At 52.3% G+C, this 17,123-nt stretch overlaps 1 pseudogene; it reads right to left on the bottom strand.

Annotated features, from left to right (window-relative positions):
- Positions 1-13,173: 13,173 nt before the first annotated feature.
- LOC101830229 lies at positions 13,174-13,573 on the bottom strand (annotated as a pseudogene).
- Between the last annotated feature and the right edge of the window lie 3,550 nt (positions 13,574-17,123).

Raw genomic sequence — 17,123 nt, 5'->3', positions numbered from 1 at the left:
TTCTAGGACAGCCTCCAAAGCCACAGAGAAACCCTGTCTTGAAAAATAAAACAAAACAAAACAAAAACAGTGTTTTGGTCACAGGGATTATGGTGGTCACCTGTAATCCTGGTATGGGGGATGCAGGGAAATAAGCGTTGTAAGTTCAAGACCATCCAGGGCTGCAGAATTGAGTTCCAGTCCTGGGTTATATACTACAACCCCGTCTCAAAAGCAACAACAATAAAAACCCACCCGAATCAGCCATATAGGCAAATGGAAACCAACAAAACAAGCAGTAAGAAATCAAACTAGACAAGCAAAAGTCAGTAGTTCAGGGCTGGGGAGATGACGCTGAGGGCAAGAGCACACACTGTTCTTCAGAGGGCCTGGGTTCGGTTCCCAGCGCCCTTGACAAGCAACTCACAACCTGCCCATGACTCCAGCTCCAGGAGACCTGTAGGGAAGAACTCACAGACCAGAGATACTGGCCACGCCCATTTGGGGCATGGCCAGAGGGACGTGGGAAAGACAAGAGATACATAGGAGAAAGAAAGTAAAATCTCTCTTGGATGCTGGTCGTACTTTGGAGAGCAGAGCGCTTCCCAGCTTCCCTGTAAGTGATCTCTATATTTAATAAAGTATCCTAGACCCCATTTTTTCCCATTGCACTGTTTCCTTTTCAAAGACCTCATGATCTTTTCTGCCCTCCCCCACTCACCTCCACCAAGGGCATCCGCACACATGTGGCATACACACATGAACACATATAAATAAAAATATTAACAGGAAGAACAAAACCAAAGCCAGTGTCTTGCCGCCCCAATGAGCGTGAGTGGTCAGGGTCCCACATACGACGCCTCTGCCAGTCTGTGTTTGCTTGTATGTTTGCCTCCCTGGCTGCCAATCCCTAGTTCACGGTCATCAACAGCGGATTAGAGAGGAAAGAGACGGCCAGGCACGGCAGGCTGTCGGGAGGAGCTCTGAGGAAGGAGTTGAACCAAAGGTGGGCCAGCATCTGGACAAAGTTGCCTGACCTCCAGTCCACAGCAACAGGTAGGGTGGAGAATCTCTCTGTGCTCGCGAGGTCCAGGCTGTGGGAGCCTCTTCAAGGACCAGCCCTCTCAAACACTGCTGCTGGGCTGAGAGATGGCTCAGTCAGTCGAGTGCTTGTCGAGCAAGCATGAAGACCCGAGTTCGGATCCTCAGCACTCTCCACCTTCGTGACTCCATCCCCGGGGAAGTTGACCCATGAAGGTCCCTGGGGCTCGACAGAACGGTGAGCTCTGGGTTCAGCAAGAGATTCTGACTCAAAACCAACGTGGGAGCAATGGAAGACACCCGGAGTCCATTCTTGACACACACACCCCGCCCCCAGCAAGCTGCAAGAAGAAAAACTTACAAGAAGAAAGATCTACTTCAGCTGGCGGCTTCAGAGGCTCAGCCCGCGGTTAACTGGCCCCATTGTTGCTGAGTGAGGCAAGCATCAGTGTAAGACTGCGCAAAGCCAAACCGCTCACCTCGCCACAGCAGGAGAGAGCACACCTATTGTGGTGGCTTGCATGAGAAAAGCCCCCACGGGCTCATCTAGTCAATGTTTGGTCCCTGGTTGGTGGAACTCTTTGCAAAGGATTAGGAGGTGTGGCCTCGTTGGAGGTGTGTCTCTGTGGGCTGGGCTTTGAGGCTTCAAAAGGCCCATACTCGGCTTAGTCTTTCCCTCCCTCCCGCCTCCGCCCCGCCCCACCCCGCCTCCTGCTTGTGGATCAGATGTGAGCTCTCAGCTACTGCGCCTGCACCAAGCCTGCCAGGCTGCAGCCATGATGGCCGTGGACTCACCCTCAGAAACTGTAAGCCAGCCCTCAATTCAATGCTCTGTGTGAGAAGCTGCCGTGGTCACGGCGATTCTTCATAGCAACGGAGCAGTAGCTAAGACACCTAGCAGGCTAGTATAGGTTCCATTCAGGCTCCCAGCTGACTGGTGTCACCCACATGCAGGACGGGTCCCTCCTTCAGTCAAATTGTCTCTTAAAACACCCTCCCCGCCAATCTCGGTCCTCCTCAGTCCAATCGGGTAGACTGCGGTTGACCGTTGTGTGCACTGAAACCGCCCATGGATGGGGATTTGCCGGGTGTGACCTGGTGGGCGGGTACCACGCAGGGTGTAGGGTGAAACCCGACCACTCAGAGTCTACACTGACGAGAGACAGTGAGTCCGTGGGTACTTGTCATGGCATCTCTGTGTATCGACGTGAAACTGTCTACAATAAGAAGGGTCTCTAATCAAGCAATTTGCCTCCAGCTAGTGTATTGGGTAAAGTACCCAGAGGCTCAGAGCAGCACATTCCAGTGCTCCATGGTTACGTGGCTCTGCGTGCCACCCACCGGTCCTTCAGGACCAAGCCCATGGGGCTGCCCTGCTGTCTTGGATGAGGATGGTGTGTAAGTTTCTGGTTGCCTAGTGATGGCTGGCAGCGAGTCGATGCCTTGCTGCAGAGCACAGTAGTTGAATATTGATTATCTGGGTGATCTGAGGATTCAACTCACTGAATGAATGTATATATATATATATATATATATATATATATATATATATATATATATATCCACCCTTGGGGAGTCCCAGGAACTCAGGCTTAGTTAGCTCTGCTTTCAAAGCCGGTCTTGAATTAGCATTTCCCCAGTGGACAGTGACTCAGGCCCAGGTTTCTGAGGTGGGTCTCTAGGTCACTGTCCCCTAGGGTGCTGGGGGGGTCTCTAGGTCACTGTCCCCTAGGGTGCTGGGGGGGTCTCTAGGTCACTGTCCCCTAGGGTGCTGGGGTGGCTCTCTAGGTCACCGTCCCCTAGGGTGCTGGGGTGGTCTCACTTGCTAGCAGCTGACTGACTCCAGCTGTTGGGGCCAGAGCCTGAACCTGGAGCCCATCACTGACGGTTGACTTCAGCAGCTGGGCTGGCCGCACTCTATTGAGACGAGACGTTCTAGTTTGCTTTCTGTTGCTGTGATTAAACACCGAGACCAAAAGCAACCTAGAGGAGCAGGTTTACTTCAGCTGACATTTCCCGGTCACAGCCCATCACTGAGGGACGTCAGGGCAGAAACGGAGCAGGGGACACGGCCAGATTCACACACAGCTAGCTTTCTCACACAGCCGGGCCTATGCGCCTGGAGACGGTGCTGCCCACTGTAGGCTGGACCCTCCCATGTCAATCGTCAGTTAAGACGATCGATTAAGACATGGCCCGTCTGATTGAGGCGATTATTTTCAGGAGACTCTAGCTTGGGTCAAGCTGACTAAGTAAAAACTAAGCAGGACATGGGGGTCTTATGCATCCCCGACAGACCTAGAGTTGCTGAGAATGACCTTGAAGTTCCGATCCCCCTGCCTCCACTTCCTAAGCGGAGATTGTGGGCATGCATTACCACGCCCCATTCATGGATGGAACCTAGGGCTGTGAGCCCAGGCCCCTTACTGTCGTACTGATGGGTGATAAAGGGTGTTTATGTTTTGGGGACCCTGGGGGATGCAGTGAGACGGAATTCTTTTTTTTTTTTTTTTTTTTTTTTTTTTTTTTTGGTTTTTCGAGACAGGGTTTCCCTGTGGCTTTGGAGGCTGTCCTGGAACTCACTTGGTAGTCCAGGCTGGTCTCGAACTCACAGTGATCCGCCTGCCTCTGCCTCCCGAGTGCTGGGATTAAAGGCGTGCGCCACCAACGCCCGGCGAGATGGAATTCTTACTCCTGGTAAATCTACTCCGAGGTCATGGTCTTTCAAGAAGGTTGGCAACGCCCACTTCTGCTAGCTTTGTATTAGAGGACGGCCAGGAGAACGGGGAAGTCTAGAAGCCTTTTTGCCACTTTTCCTTTCCTTTCTATTGCTGTGGTAAAGACCACGACCAAAAGCAACTTGGGGAGGAAAAGGTTTATTTCACTCTTACTGCTTACAGTCCATCATGAAGGTAACTCAAGACAGGAGCTGAAGTACGGGCCACGGAGGGCGGGTGCCGCCTACTGGCTGGCTCTCCACGGAGGGCGGGCGCCGCTTACTGGCTGGCTCTCCGTGGCTTGCTCTCCCCCCCCACCTTCTTACACCACTCAGGGTCACCTCCCAGGAATGGCGCCGCCCACAGTGGGTTGGGCCCTCCCACATCAGCCATTAATGGAGAAAATGCCCCACAGACTTGCCTATGGGCCCATCTGATAGACACATTCTCTCAGTTAAGGGTCCCTCTTCCCGAGCCTGGCGTTGGTGGTGCACGCCTTTAATCCCAGCACTTGGGAGGCAGAGGCAGGCGGATCTCTGTGAGTTCGAGGCCAGCCTGGTCTACAGAGTGAGTTCCAGGACAGTCTCCAAAACAATACAGAGAAACCCTGTCGAAAAACCAAAAAAAAAAAAAAAAAAAAAAAGGGTCCCTCTTCCCAGATGAACTTGACAAAAAACCAGCTAGCACACACTGTGGTCTTTGCTTGACAGGCAACTCCAAAAAAAAAAAAAAATCGGTAGAGGTTCACACATCATGAGCATTTATTTCTCAGTCACATGTCTGTCTGGGCCAGAAAGAGTTTGTTTGTCTAGTCCTCTCGGAACAAAATTAGCTGGAGCAGCCCTCAAGCTGCAGGTGGAGCCCAGACCTGCTCCTCGCTGGACCCACAGTGACCCCGGGTGAGCACCCTGTTCTCTGTGGCAGGCAGGGTCTGCAAGAGGCTGCGCCCAATCACAGAGGGCACTCACCCTGTCTACTCTGTCACCGCAGGCCCAAAGTCAAGCTTCCCATTGGTGGTGTAGACTTCTCATGGTTTGCACAGCCAGTATTTGCTGAAGGAGTTTAACCCTTCACACCCCAGCTTCTGAGAGATGGTCTGCAATCCAGCTTGAGTGGTCTAAGGAGAAGCATTAACAGAAGGTGACAGTGTGCACATCGGAGTCGAGCTCGTACCGGCGGGACCTGCTCTTGCCACTGCAGCCCTCTGTGGTCCTTGAGGGAGGTAGGAGGTAACTGACAGAAGCCAGCACCTGCCAGCTGCCACGGAGGCAAACGAACCCTGAAGTCTGGGAAAACACACCCACAGTTCCTCTAAGCTGAGCTGATTTGCAGCATTAAAACTGTGTGTGTGTGAGAGAGTGTGTGTGTGTGTGTGTGTGTGCGTGTGTGTGTGCGTGTGTGCGTGTGTATTTATAGACTCCTGAGGGGGCAGGGGTAAGGAAGGCCTCCACCAGCACCAGGCGAGGAAGCAGTGATTGTCGAGCCTGTCAAAGATGCGTCGGAGATGTACTTATGTTTGCACAGAAATCTCTGGCGCGTGATAAAAGCTGGAAAGAACAGAGAGACTGAAATTAAAATACGGGCTGGCTACTTACAAAACACGACGTTTCCAGGGAGGTGGTAGTAGCTGTTTAAATTCCAGACCATGGAATCCCATGGGGTTCTCTTACTCACCAGCTGGGAAGGAGACACAAATAGCGGGTGACCCAGAGAGGTCTCAGCACCTCAAGGAGTGGCAGGAGGTGAGGATAAATGACCTGAACCCTGACACAGGAACAACCCACAGCCCCTTCCCTGCCGTGCACCTGCCGAGATGCCCTCGCCCTGGATACGGGATCAGAGATAATGCCTTTCTAGAGGCTGGAAAGGAGGACCCTGCTGAGGTCTTGAAATATTTTCTTAAGCCAAGATGGGTGTGGAAGGACATCTCGGGCTGAGGCAAAAAACAAGAAGCAAGAAAGAAGTCAAGTAAGCCGGGCGTTGGTGGCACACGCCTTTAATCCCAGCACTCGGGAGGCAGAGGCAGGCGGATCTCTGTGAGTTCGAGGCCAGCCTGGTCGAGTTCCAGGACAACCTCCAAAGCCACAGAGAAACCCTGTCTCAAAAAACAAACAAACAAACAAAAAAGAAAAAAACACAAAAAAAAGAAAGAAGTAGAAAATAGGATAGTATGTAGTCACAGCTACTGCCCCCAATAGTTTTTTTTTTAATTATCACTTAAAATTTCATGACTTAATACGATAATCTTGTATTGTTTTTTTAAATTAATGTGTATTAGGGCTTTTGCCTGCATGTATGTTTGCATTAGGTGTCAGATCTCCTGGAAAGGGAGTTACAGACAGTTGTGAGCTACCATGTGATATGGGTGGAGGGAATTGAACCCAGGTCCTGTGGAAGAGCAGCCAGTGCTCTTAACAACTGAGCCATCTCTCCAGCCCGCCCCCACTTTTATTTGAGACAGGGTTTCTCTGTGTAGTCCATGCTGTCCTGGAACTTGCTCCATAGATCATATTGGTGTCAGATTCAGAGATCTGCCTGCCTCTGACTCCTGGGTCCTAGGATTAAAGGTGTGTCACTATTGCCTGATAGCTCTTGGGTTTTTGAGACGGGCTCTCACTATGTAGCCAAGGCTAGACTCAAAGTTAAGATCCTTCTGCCTCAGCACCCTGAGTGTAGAAGGTGTAAGTGGTCAGACCTTGTTCTGCGGAGAGAAGGTGGGTGGGTGGGGGCGGAGTCGCCTTCCTCTGTTGCTCTCCATCCTATTTCTCAGGAGTCTCTCACTGGACCTGGACCAGTCAATTGGCTGGAATGAGTTCCAGAGATTTCTGTCTCCACCTCCCCAGGGCTGAGGTGACAGTCACGTGCCATCATTCCTGGTTTATGACACAGACACTGGGGATCCAAACTCTGGTCCTAAGGCCTGTGAGGGAAGGACTGTACCACATGAGCCATCTCCCCATGGTTCCTGCCCTTCTCTCCCTCAGGGTCAAGACCACCGTAGAAAGGGCTCAGACAAATAGTGCAGAGGAGAAAGATTCTGTCCCCCTCTCCTCCCACCCCTCTCCCCGGCCCCCATAGCTCCCTACACCCCTCGTAGATGTCTGTCATCACGACAGTTTGTGATCTATGGCTCTCGCTTGTGTCCTGTCTCCCTTGTGCAAGTCTGTGCCACCGTGAATCCTTGCAAACGGCTCCCGTGGAATCCACACCCCAAGGCCATCTCAGCAGCGTCTGAAACCGAGCCAGCCCCCACTTAGCTCTCCCGCTCAGTTCCACCGGCTGTTTAATTTCTCTGCAGATTAACTTGAACAATGTCACATGACATCACTGCGCCTCGGGACATCCCAATCCCGATCTGCAAGCTGGCTGACACAGGGAGTGACGCTACCATTTTCTCTGGGGGGGACATTCCCCTCCCCCCATAATGTGACTGATTAAAACTCAGCTGAATGTGGGAGAAGACTGGATGGTGTAGCAAGCCCCAGAGATAATGAATGATGGTTTGTGGCAATACTGATAATGTGCCTGCTATTGTATTGACCGGGGCTGCGTCTCCAGCTAAGCGTGCTAAGTTGGTGGGCTGTAGCAGTGTTCCGTGGGGTCTTGGCTGCTCACCGCCCTTCTTCTTCTTCTTCTTCTTCTTCTTCTTCTTCTTCTTCTTCTTCTTCTTCTTCTTCTTCTTCTTCTTCTTCTTCTTCTTCCTCCTCCTCCTCCTCCTCCTCCTCCTCCTCCTCTTCCTCTTCTTCCTCTCCCTCTCCTTCTCCTCCTCTTCTTCTTCTTTTAATTTGAAATTTTTCCTTTGTCTGAAGTTGAGTTCTAGTTTCTTCCTCCACACAACTCCATGCAAATGAGATGGCTATTTTTTGCTGGCGGCTGGCTGCCTGAGGGAGCTTGTGCCGGGAATCTCTGCAGCCGGCTCCATCTGTCCTGGTGATGGAATGAAATGTAGCCCCTGAGTGTGTGGTGTTGTGCTTGGGTCCTGGTGGCTGATGTGCCACCTGGAACTCAACGTCCAGATGAGAGGGACCCACACCTATGAAGGTGCAGCTTGCGAAGCTCTGGGCCATGGGCTGCAGCCAGACAAGGCAAGACGCTCAAGTCCTGATGCGCCCCCATTTCTGACCATGTGACTTTGCCCTTGGATCCTGCTCTAGGCAATGCTGAACCCCCTGTGCTCACTTCAGAATGGTTCATATAAGTGGTTTGCGCATGCTTGGGACATGGTGTGTGTCCACTGTGTGGTCCCTGTCGTCACAGCAGAGGGCACAAGGGAGGGGACGGAAGGCTGGGTCAGCTTCCCCGCAGGGGTTGAGTCTTGTGGGAAGAGGAGGACAAAGGGCTGAGGCCTGGCATATGCCGGGTGGGGGAGGGCTGGAGAGGTGGACGGGGCCGTCTGAGGAGTGGCAGCTGGCACTCAATGGCCTCTGGTATCCGGGGTCCATGTCCACTGCTAGCGTTGTCTTCACACACCTCCTCCAGCCTATACTCAGGGCTGCAGAAGTGCCAGCTTCCTCATGGGGACGGTGGCTTCCAATTCTGTGAAGATCTGAGCCTCGGGCTCCTCCTACATCCTCAGTCCCCCGGTGTCCTTGCCTCCTGCTCAGCCTGTTTCCCTGCAATGAGCTCTCCGTGTCTGTAGCCGATTCTAAGGCTTAACTGAAGGGGGAAAGGCAGGCATTCACTGGGTCTTCACCCCCTTGCCAAATCTGGAGAACAGAAACCAAGGACACGCGGTCCACTCCACGACACCTGTGGTGTGTGGGCTGGAGTGTGAGACGCCGTGTCTAAGAGGGACGCTGGGCACACCAGGGTGAAGCAATTCCTTCCAGGGTTCTAGCTGCCTTGGAGGGAAAACGGGGTCTCTTCCCAGCTCTGGATCATCACAGACTTCCCTGGAACCCACTGCAGGTGGACTGCCAACTCCCTGGAGAGTTGCAGGTTCTTGCCCAGTAGCATCAGATAGCTAACGCCACTGAAACGCCAGCTAACAAGCAAGCCCTCGGCAGCTCTAAGTAATGAGGCTTGGCAAGGCTTGCATTTTCAGGAGGCAAGGGATGATTGGTCCAGGGCAGCTATAGTCGGGCTCCATTCCTCTGTCATCCTTCCCTTGCCCAGCCTGGGCTTGCTGTCAGTGTGGGAAGCAGACATTGAGGCTTAAATTGGCTGCCTCTGCCCGGTTCTTACCGCATCCCCTTAGCTAAAACAAGTCAGAGCAAAAAGGAGGAACAGATGTCACACAAAGACACTGCTCTGCTGTGTTGGACAGAGATAGGCCAGAGAGGTGGGACCAGTTCCTAATCATTCTGCCCCACCAGAGTGTGGAGCAGCCTCTCTTGGGAGGAGGAGCCTGGTCCTGTCTCCAGTCTGTCTTTCCTTACTGTGGGACCTACGGCTGAGCCTCTCCGAGTCTCTGCTGTGTCCTATGGGAAGGGGGTTACAGCGTGTGGGGAGTCGGGAGTGGGGACAATCTGTTCACATAGCCGGTGCTGGCAAGTGTGATCTGTGGACTAAGGGTTAGGGAGTCGCTAAGCCCTTTGTCCTCATAGGTGACACCACAACGGAGCACAGAGGCAGCATGAGGCAGAGAGGATCCTGGGATGTGCAGCAGCCTGGATGCAGGCAGAAGCAGGCGGCAGGAAGGCTAAGGAGGGATCACTCAGGCTCCAGGCAGAAGGAACGGCCCTCACAAGGGCCCTGGACCAGAGCAAGGTAGGATGGAGTAGCTGAGGGGAGCCTGAGAGGAGGCGTGGGGTACAGAGACAACAGACTGGACTATGCAGAGCTGCAGGACACACACTGAGCCCCTGGAGAGCCCCGACGGGCATCAGTTACCCCAGGAAGAGCCTGCGGCTTTCTGTGATCACGAATTGTAGGGTGGTCAGGGAGAGTGAAAGAAAGGAGGAACCAGGAAATGGCTCAATGTGTGAAATGCTCGGGTCTGAACCCAACGCAGCCTGGTATGGTGACTATAGTTCTAGCCCTGGGGGCAGAGACGGGAGGGTCCTGAGGTATTTATGCATCACTGAGAGGAAAGAGACCAGTTGGGAAACCATAATCCAAGATGGTGGTACACGGCTAGAGAGAACAGTGAGACTGTGAGAAAAGGAGTGTCCCACTCCAGGAAGGAGACTGCACGGGCCAGAGCCCAGTCCTACAGGCCTGGGTTAGAGTCTTGCTGCCGCTGTTTAGGAGCTGTGTGGCCTCGACCAAGTCAGTGTCTTGGTCTCTCTGTGCCTGTGAAAAATCCAGGTTTAACGTGGAAGTGCCTGACCCTTCTCGGGACGGAACCGAATGTAGACCTCAGAGATAGAGAGACAGCTCAGCTGTTAACAGCACTGGCACTGCGTTGGTGGTGCACGCCTTTAATCCCAGCACTTGGGAGGCAGAGGCAGGTGGGTCTCTGTGAGTTCGAGGCCAGCCTGGTCTACAGAGTGAGTTCCAGGACAGCCTCCAAAACAATACAGAGAAACCCTGTCTCGAAAAACCGGAAAAAAAAAAGAGCACTGGCACTTACACACACTACACATACATACATACATACATACATACATACAGGCAGGCAGGCAAACACGCATACACATAAAATAAATAAAAACTTACGAGAGAGAGATAGACAGAGACAGACAGAGAGAAACAGAGACAGACAGAGAGAGAGAGAGGGAGGGAGGGAGGAAGGGAGGGAGGGAGGGAGGGAGGGAGGGAGGGAGGGAGGGAGGAAGGGAGGGAGGGAGGGAGGGAGGGAGGGAGGGAGGGAGGGAGGGAGGGAGGGAGGGAGGGAGGGAGGGAGGGAGGATGCTTTCAGGTCTATGGCAGTGGGAATAGGAAAGCATTGGAAACCTGTGGCCTTAGGCTTGTGTTACTGAGCCGGGACTGGTGATGTGTGGGAAGGCTCGCTGCTGCTACCACGGCCTTGAACCATGGCAGAGGCAGGAGGCCCTGTGCTAGCGCAGTAGGACCTCACGTGCGAGGGTCCTCGGGGAGCCCTGGAGGGGACATTATCCCTCTGGAGATCCCCATGTGGCTCTCTGTCAACCCATCCCTCCACCCAGGTGGTGGCGTCCCCGGGTGGCAGAGGCATAGCTGTGGTCCCCACCTCCTCCCTGACAGCTCACATAGCTCAGGTTGGCCTCGGGCTTGCTGTGTAGCCACGGCTGTCTGCGGACTTCTCATCCTCCGTCTCTCTGGTGCTGGGGTCGTAGGAATTCTCCACCACAGCCAGTTTCCGTGGCGCTGGGATTGATTCCGGGGCCTCATGCGTGCTAAGCGAGCAGTCTGCCAACGGAGCCATACCCCCCAGCTCTCATTCCACTTCTAATGGGGGTTCCTTAGTGGACAATCCAGCAGGGATGGGCATACACCCCTTGCTGGGCTTTTATGTAAGCAAACGGCTAAATCGAGAAAACATCTTCGGGCAGACCATCTGCCTCAATCTGAGCTTTGAAAATACAGTCACCTAGCAATGTTCCCATACCAGCCTCTAAAACCAGCAACGAGGGCAGGCGGGCAAGCATACGCCGCTCTCCCTGAAAACCTGTTCTGCCTTGTGACTCACCCACTCCCTCCTCAGGCCATAGCTGCTGGGGATGAGGCTGCCTCGGGAGGGAGGGCTGCTGAGGAGGGCTGGGTGATGTGGACAGCCTGGGCCCCTGGCTGTCAACCTGGACCACACGGGCACAGGTGCACCAAGGCACCGCCGGTCTGCATGGCTGACAACATGACCGAGCCGGGTTTGGGGGAACACAGTCAGCCATAGGAAAGTCGTCCTTGAATGGCACAGCATATCCTCAAGCCACTCGGGCCTCAGGGGTCATTGGTCCGGGGACTTTACTGAGCTAGAGCATCCACTATGGTGCTGTGTTCGCTCTATGGGCTGTTGGCAGGGGCTCAGGTCTCTGCCATGCAGGCTCTCCCTGGCAGCTGACTGGCTTCACCAACACACACACACACACACACACACACACACACACAGAGAGAGAGAGAGAGAGAGACAGAGAGAGAGAGAGAGAGAGAGAGAGAGAGAGAGAGAGAGAGAGAGCGCAGGAACACACAGTATCTTTTATGACTTGGCCTGTATTCATCCACTAGGGTGGCTGTGAGCCCACCAATCCCACCACACGGGAGAGGAAAACACAGGGCAAGATGCCAGCTAGAGGCTCACGGGGCTCAATCTTCACCCACAAGCTAACCCTCCCTGTCCCCTGCATGCTTTTTTTTTTTTTTAAAGATTTATTTACTTATTATGAGTATAACATTCTGCCTCCATTTATGTCTGCATGCCAGAAGAGGGCGCCAGGTCTCATAGATGGTTGTGAACCACCATGTGGTTGCTGGGAATTGAACTCAGGACCTCTGGAAGAACAGCCAGTGCTCTTAACCTCTGAGCCATCTCTCCAGCCCCCCTGCATGCTTTTCTAGGATGCTCTCTCTCTCTGTCTCCCTCTGTCTCCCTCCCTCCCTCTCTGTGTGTGAGTGTGTGTGTGTGTGTGTGTGTGTGAGTGTGTGTGTGTCTTCTTTCTTGCCTGAATACACAGGAACGGGTTTTGCAAACACACTCTGCTCCTGCTGCTTTCTCCCGGCGCGTTCCTCAAGCTGTGTGAACAGCTGCCATTTACTTAAACAGTCCTCCACCTGTTTGTTTTGTTTGAGACAGAATCTCACTGTGCGGCTATGACTGCCTGGAACTCGCTCTGTAGACCAGGCCGGCCTCAAATTCACAGAGATCCGCCTGCCTCTGCCTCCCGAGTGCTGGGATGAAAACACGTATCACCATGCCCAGAATTTAAATTTTTATACATTATTATTTTTTTATTAGAACAACTCAGCAAAGTAAAATTCCGGTTTATTGTTGGACATCGTTTCACACATAGATCAAACAGGCCAAATAAATAAATAAAACAGCAACTTCATAAGCAAAAAAAAGGAAGGAAAAAAAAAAGAAACCTTTTATCTTTGGCCTTTTTAACCATCTCATACAAAACGACTACTTATAGTACAGCTAGGTACATACACAAAAAAAAGTTACTGGAATGCTCGGAATAAGATTTTTTTGTTGTTGTTTTGGGTTTTTTTTTCTCCTTTGAGATTATAATGAGCATGGTCACACCACAAGTAAAGTCAGAAGTAGGACAGAGAAGGCTCTGAAGCCTGGTTTGCTCACCCGTTATCATGAAAAATGGCTGACCCCCTAACGCTACGTACAAAAATATAAAATGTAAATAAAAAATACAAACCAATTTTCCTTTTAAAGTGTTTTGGTTCTTTTTTCCTCCCCTGTTGCAAATTCATGTTGTGGTTTTGGTGGGGCTGGAGAGCACGTGTCATCTGCGGGTGGCTCTGCCCGCTATGGGTGGGCGGGGCCTGCTCCTCCACGTTTAAATTCTGAGACGGGAAGTGGAGGGTCACGGTGGCCTCAAGTTCAGCTTTTCCTTCCTGCTGTCTAGTCATCCTCACTGGTCTTCTGCTTCTCGGTGTCAACATCGCCATCCTCACCATCTTCAGCTACCCGCTTGCCCCGTAGGAGCCTCAGCTTCCTCATCTTCATCTCCATCCTCTTCCTCACCGTCGCCTTCTCCCTCCTCCTCCTCCTGCCCGCCTGCTTCCTCCTCTTCATCTACCTCATCATCAGCCTCCTGCTCCCCATTTCCCTCATTTTGAGCGTTCCCATTGGCAGGTGCATCTCTTCCATTCTCTGCCTCCTCCGCAATTTCCTTCTTCTCCTTCGAGCCCTTGCAGGTGATTTCAGAGCTGGTGTCCACGGCCGCGCCTGACATGGTGAGGGTTAGAGTCTGCAGCGAGGGAGGAGAGAAACCGAGTTCGAGGACTCTGGCGACAGAGGTGCAGCTGTGAGTCTGCCGCGGAGGAGGAGGAGGAGGAGGAGGAGGAGGAGGAGGAGGAGGAGGAGGGCGGCGAAGGTGGCTGCTGGGAGTCTAGAGCAGGACCTGGGAACAATGCAGAGATGGCTTTTCAGAGCCTCCAGTTTATATGTTATTTTTATGTCTGTGTATCTTCAAGTTTATATGCACCGTGTGTGTGTGTGTGTGTGTGTGTGTGTGTGTGTGTATGTGTGTGTGTGGTGTGTGTGTAGTACCCACAGAGGCCAGAAGGGGGTGTTGGACCTCCTGGAACTGAAGATACAGGCGGTTGTGAGCACCATGTGAGTGCTGGGAACTAAACCCAGATCCTCTGCAAGAGCAGCTGGTGCCCTTAACCACTGAGCCATCTTCTCCAGCCCCTGTATATTCTTCCCAATATTTTATCATTTATGGTTTTTCCTGCACCACTGCAACAACTACCCATAATTCATTATTCTTGAGAGCTGGTGTCGTTACAGGCTGCAGACATGATGCAAAACCCCTTGATCAAGCCAATGGCCCTGCATCGACACTGCCCGATGGCCCCGCCAGCTGCTCCGGTGGCACAAGGGACCAGTGTGCCTGAAGGTGTGTTCTGCAGCCTTGACGGTGCCCTCGCACTCCTGCCCAATCTGACAGATTAAAAGCAGCATCCACATGGAATTCCGCAAGTGTAGACAGGGTGGGGGTGGGGGAGGTACTTCCTTTACCAGTCTCTACCCGAAGTCTATTCCCTTCTACTGCGAACACAGTAAAACCGCTATCACCAAAACAGGGTGGGGTTTTCAGATCCCACCAGAGCTACAGCAAAGACCTTGGTGTGATATTTACACTTCCACTGTTACAGAACCACAGTGGTTCTGAGTCCATCCCTGGGTCTCGTCTCACTGGTTTATAGTTAGTACCGAGGCACACAACTCTCTCTCTGTCTCCCTGTCTCCCTGTCTCTCTGTCTCTCTGTCTCTCTCTCTCTGTCTCTGTGTGTGTGTGTGTGTGTGTGTGTGTGTATGGTGTGCGTGTGTGTGTTCTCTCTGTCTCTGTCTCTGTGTGTGTGTGTGTGTGTGTGTGTGTATGGTGTGCGTGTGTGTGTTCTCTCTCTGTGTGTGTGTGGGGGGGGTATGTGTGTGTTCTCTCTCTCTCTCTCTCTGTGTGTATGTGTGTGGGGGGGTATGTGTGACTATGGAGGCCAGATTTGGTGTCAGGTATTCTTCCTCAATTTGCTTTCATCTTTTTTTGAGGCAGAGTCTCCCATGGAGCCAGGAGCTCTTCATTTCAGCTAGCCTGGCTGGCCAGCGAGGCCCTGGATGGACTCTCCCATCTCTGCCCCTCACTCAGGGGTGGGGTCGCATGTACACGGTTTCTATTTGGGTTCTGAGGATCCGAACCCAAGCCTGTGAGTTTAAGTAGCAGGGATTGCACCCACTGAACCATCTCCCTAGCACAAATCCCGAAAGTCTTGTGTTATCTGCACAGAGCTGGTGTGCCCGTGCTATGTGCCCCGGTGCTGGTAATGGGCAGTGTGGGGAGCCGGGACTCCTCCTATGAGGCAACATGAGATCGCAGGCAGACAGCTGCTGTGGTGAGCTCCATGGTTTCGGAGGAAAGGCAATTGCACAGAGTAGTGGGGAGTGATGCCAGGTCTGGGTCATGAGGTGTGGCTGGGAGGTGACAGCAGGCAGGGAAGGCTGTGTTAGACAGACTTGTCTGGGCTTGGGTTGGAGTGGAATAACTGTTGACCCTGGTCTGTAAGCATTATGGCAGCTCAGATCGGGTGGACTGGGATCCTGGCACTCAATACGGCATGTTACAGATGGGATGGGAAGGTATTCTGGCACTAGGGAGCCACAGAATACCACAGGTCACAGTACGTGTAGCAGCTCACAGCGCTGCTCCAGGGAAAGGCTTCCCCAGTGTATCAGCTCTGGGAAGTAAGTTGTTACAGTTCTGATGGGGGAAGTCCTTCTGTATATATGTTTGTCCTATTGGCTGATAAATAAGGCACTGTTGGCCAATAGGGAAACAAGATAGGTGGGACGAGAAGTCAAGGAGGATTCTGGGAAATGTAGTCAAGAATGGACAGTTGCCATGTGATCCCGGGAAGAGAGGACGCATCAAGATGGCATTCTCAGAAACATAAGTACTTATAGAAATATATATTAATAGTCATGGGTTAATACTTAAGACAGAACAAGCCAATGAGAAGCCCTGGACATTGACCGACAGCATCATAACTAATAGAGTCTCTGTGTGTTATTTGGGTTATTTGTGACCCCAGGACCAGGCTGGCGGGAAGAACACTCAGTTCATTATGCGGTTGGGCTCCTGTCTCCTGGAGTGTAACAACTCTGCTCTACTAGAGGAAGGTTTCCCAGGCGACAGTGTTACAGTCCTGCTCTACACTGGCTCCTAAGAAAAAGCTGTTACTTCTCTGTTCCATTCCTGCGAAGGAAGGTCTCACTCAAACCCCATCCGAGAGATTTATTGGGAGGGAAGAATCCAGGAGAGCGGCTGCCTCTATCAGGATGGAAGGAAGCAGCTGGACAGCCACAAACGGAACAGAAGCAGGGTTTATATAGAGCTCCTTAGGGGCGGAGCTTTTCCAGGGAGATTTCCAAGGTGGGGATTGGTCAGATTTCAATCCCTGAGATTAGAATGGCTAGATCTTCTGCTCAGGGATTGGTTGGCTTTCTGCACAGGTTCAGGGTCAGATTCGGCTCTGGTTTCAGGGTCGAAGTGTGTTTCTTTCATTGGTTCTTTTTAGCCTGTTGGCTCTAATTTTAGGGCCAGGGTGTATTTCTTTCACTGGCTCTGATTCCAGGGACAAAGTGTGTTCCTTTGGCACTGGTTTCAGGGTCAGGGTGCATTTCTTTGGTTCTGGTTGCTAAGTCAAAGTGTGTTTCTTTGGCATTGGGTTCAGGGTCAGGGTGCATTTCTTTGGTTGTGGTTTCAGGGACAAAGTGTGTTTCTTTGGCTCTGCTCAGGATGTGTTTCTTTGACTGGCCCTTTCTCCCTACACTGTCCCCTCCCTAAGGGATGCATTCACACACGATGGCAAGCCTGATCGCCAATTGCTTCCTTCTATTCATTGTAGAAGCGAAGACTTTTAACTAGATAGACCCTGCCTTGTCATCTGGTGGCTGTGTGCCGTTTAACCAGCCGACAGTCTGGAATTCAGTCTTTTTGCCTTAGGAAGACAGAGCTGGGCCCCAATTACTCTAATTTAGAGTTGGTTATGGAGCCCACCTGCTGGCCCTGGTTTCTGCTTGGGAGACCACCTGGAGAGCCCATAGGTGGGTGCGGTCCCCTCTGCAGGTGTAGGCTAGGATGCCATGAAAAGCAGACTGATGACTAATGTCCCCAAGCGTGGCTGTCTGTCTTCATTTCTCTGTATCCCCTGTGAACTGTCGGGGACTCCAGATGCCAGGACCATAGCGACATCTTCTTTACACTTTCATTTCTAGGTGAGAGGGCTGTGAGTCCCTTTGGTACTCAGTGGGTGACTGATCTGATGCCGTCTTCATTACTTCAGTCCCCA

Source organism: Mesocricetus auratus, unplaced genomic scaffold (assembly GCF_017639785.1).
Source record: "Mesocricetus auratus isolate SY011 unplaced genomic scaffold, BCM_Maur_2.0 Super-Scaffold_100007, whole genome shotgun sequence".
Lineage (NCBI taxonomy): Eukaryota > Metazoa > Chordata > Mammalia > Rodentia > Cricetidae > Mesocricetus > Mesocricetus auratus.
This window is presented reverse-complemented; position numbering and strand designations above follow the sequence as displayed.